Here is a 3,323-nt window from a genome sequence, read left to right on the forward strand (position 1 = left end):
AGTTCCCCATTTTCTAATACAATACCGCCACTCAGTGAGGTCACAGCTAATATATTGAGGCTTCTGATTGGCCTACAGTGTGTGGTGCGAGAACTTCTGCATGCGGGCACTGTGTCAAAGCTTACCTCACCCTGTGTGCCCTACCTCTGACCTCATGCGCTCACCGCTCGGCCTGATGGGAGATTTGCTCATTGGGAAACGAGTGGGATTAGTCAAGACTCATATATTTGGCTTGAATGGAGCTTTGGATGGAGAGCAGCAATCAGAATATTGTCTGAAGTCCAGCAGCAAACACTAGGTTCAGTGAAACCGCTCGGATGTTTGTTTTCAAGCAACGGCTTCTGAAAGCACCGTGTAATTAGTGAGAGTGGGCTGCTGGTGTTTTTATAGCTTAGAATCTTGTCTAAACATATTAAAGTGAAAATACTGTCATCATTCACTCACGCTGTTCCACATTCACTTGACTTTCTGTCTTCAGTGGAACACGATGAGGTTTAGCAGAATGGTCACGCCGCTCTTTATCATTATTAATTATTCTCTGAAACTCTGACGTTGCTGTCAAATCTCATTTGTGCTCATGTGACGCACCAATGCCGTATAACCTGTGCACAACGCATAGAAAGGTGTCGTTTTTAATGTGTGAGATATTCCGAGAATAATAACTTGTGTCTAATAACACTAAGCTCATATGACTTCAGAAGACTTGGAATATAGCACACAGGTCATATGGACTCATTTTGGGATATCACTCTGATGTTCTTTCAGGTCGTGTCGTCGGAGTGTTTGGTGTTCCAGAACCTTCTGAACTTCTCCAGATTAACTCCAAACTGCAGCTGCTACTTCCTGTGGAGGACTTCCTGTCTGTGCGGAGCCCCTGTCCGGACTTCAGCCCGACTCAGGTACAGAACTGACCTTCATTAGTCCTGCTTTCACACAGGTCCTCTTTACCTCTTCATTCATCAGTATAGTTCAGTAAAGAGCTGCGCTGATTTGTGTGAATGCTGTTCCAACGGCTGAAAACAGGAAAAGCCTCAATTGTGTTCAAATATCTCAATATCTTTAAATGTCCTGCAGTGTGACGCTCTTAACTCAACTACTTCAATCATCTATTTATGCACGAGACATTAATATTTTGAAAGATTCATTCTTACCCTAAATCTTGCTGTTCCCATGTATCATATACTGTTCAGTTGGATTGTTCTTCTGTAGCGTTTCTGAACAAGTTGATTTCTCTCGTCATGCAACTGATCATCAAAACATCTAGCATCCTAGCAACCGGGTCAATTTGGTTGCTAAGGAGACCTGACTGGAGTCACTCACCACACGCCCCACCGAGAGCGAGAACCACATTATAGCGACCACGAGGAGGTTACCCCATGTGACTCTACCCTCCCTAGCAACCGGGTCAATTTGGTTGCTAAGGAGACCTGACTGGAGTCACTCAGCACACCCTGGATTCAGGTTTGACCAACTATACTCAGATTCAGACAAAAAAGTGTGAAAATGACTCTTTCTCAGTTTCAGTGTAACTGTAGTTACTGTGTTTTCCTTTGTTGGTCAGAACACGTGATATATTGATATATTGATATATTGATGTTCTTCTATACGTTTATAAATTAACTTTCATTTACAGCAAAACCAGATTGAAAACAGTTTTCTCTGTAAAACAGCTCATGTTTACATTCACATCTGATTTAAAGTGTTTGCAGAGCATCATTTGTGAGATCACGTGTAGAGACGCGTCCTTCCACATTAACATTCATTACAAATCATGCAAATGAGTCTCTTTAAACTCTCGGTCACATGTTGTGGATTTTAAATAATGCTAATTACAATTCCAGACAGTTCATATGAATGACAGACTGCGGTGGGTCTCATCAGCAAGAACGACGAGTCAGCATACAGAGAGGAGGTGCAGTGGCTAATGGACCAGTGTAGAGCCAACAACCTGTCCCTGTGTGTGTGTGTGTGTGTGTGTGTGTGTGTGTGTGTGTGTGTGTGTGAGAGTGAAGAGAAACCTTAATTTCTGCAGCTCAAACCAGCACAAACCAGCACAAACCTTCATTTCTGCAGCACAAACCAGCACAAACCTTCATTTCTGCGGCTCAAACCAGCACAAACCTTCATTTCTGCGGCTCAAACCAGCACAAACCTTCATTTCTGCAGCACAAACCAGCACAAACCTTCATTTCTGCAGCACAAACCTTCATTTCTGCAGCACAAACCAGCACAAACCTTCATTTCTGTGGCTCAAACCAGCACAAACCTTCATTTCTGCGGCTCAAACCTTCATTTCTGTGGCCCAAACCTTCATTTCTGCGGCTCAAACCAGCACAAACCTTCATTTCTGCAGCACAAACCTTCATTTCTGTGGCCCAAACCTTCATTTCTGTGGCCCAAACCTTCATTTCTGTGGCCCAAACCTTCATTTCTGCGGCTCAAACCAGCACAAACCTTCATTTCTGCAGCACAAACCTTCATTTCTGCGGCTCAAACCAGCACAAACCTTCATTTCTGCAGCACAAACCAGCACAAACAGCACAAACCAGCACAAACCTTCATTTCTGCAGCACAAACCAGCACAAACAGCACAAACAGCACAAACCTTCATTTCTGCAGCTCAAACCAGCACAAACCTTCATTTCTGCAGCACAAACCAGCACAAACCTTCATTTCTGCGGCTCAAACCAGCACAAACCTTCATTTCTGTGGCTCAAACCAGCACAAACCTTCATTTCTGCAGCTCAAACCAGCACAAACCTTCATTTCTGCAGCACAAACCTTCATTTCTGCGGCTCAAACCAGCACAAACAGCACAAACAGCACAAACCTTCATTTCTGTGGCACAAACCAGCACAAACCTTCATTTCTGCGGCTCAAACCAGCACAAACCTTCATTTCTGCAGCTCAAACCAGCACAAACCTTCATTTCTGCAGCACAAACCAGCACAAACCTTCATTTCTGCGGCTCAAACCAGCACAAACCTTCATTTCTGTGGCTCAAACCAGCACAAACCTTCATTTCTGTGGCTCAAACCAGCACAAACCTTCATTTCTGCAGCACAAACCAGCACAAACCTTCATTTCTGCGGCCCAAACCTTCATTTCTGCGGCTCAAACCAGCACAAACCTTCATTTCTGTGGCTCAAACCAGCACAAACCTTCATTTCTGCAGCACAAACCAGCACAAACCTTCATTTCTGTGGCCCAAACCTTCATTTCTGCGGCTCAAACCAGCACAAACCTTCATTTCTGCAGCTCAAACCAGCACAAACCTTCATTTCTGCGGCTCAAACCTTCATTTCTGTGGCCCAAACCTTCAT

This window comes from Xyrauchen texanus, chromosome 22 (genome assembly GCF_025860055.1).
Source record: "Xyrauchen texanus isolate HMW12.3.18 chromosome 22, RBS_HiC_50CHRs, whole genome shotgun sequence".
NCBI classification, from domain to species: domain Eukaryota; kingdom Metazoa; phylum Chordata; class Actinopteri; order Cypriniformes; family Catostomidae; genus Xyrauchen; species Xyrauchen texanus.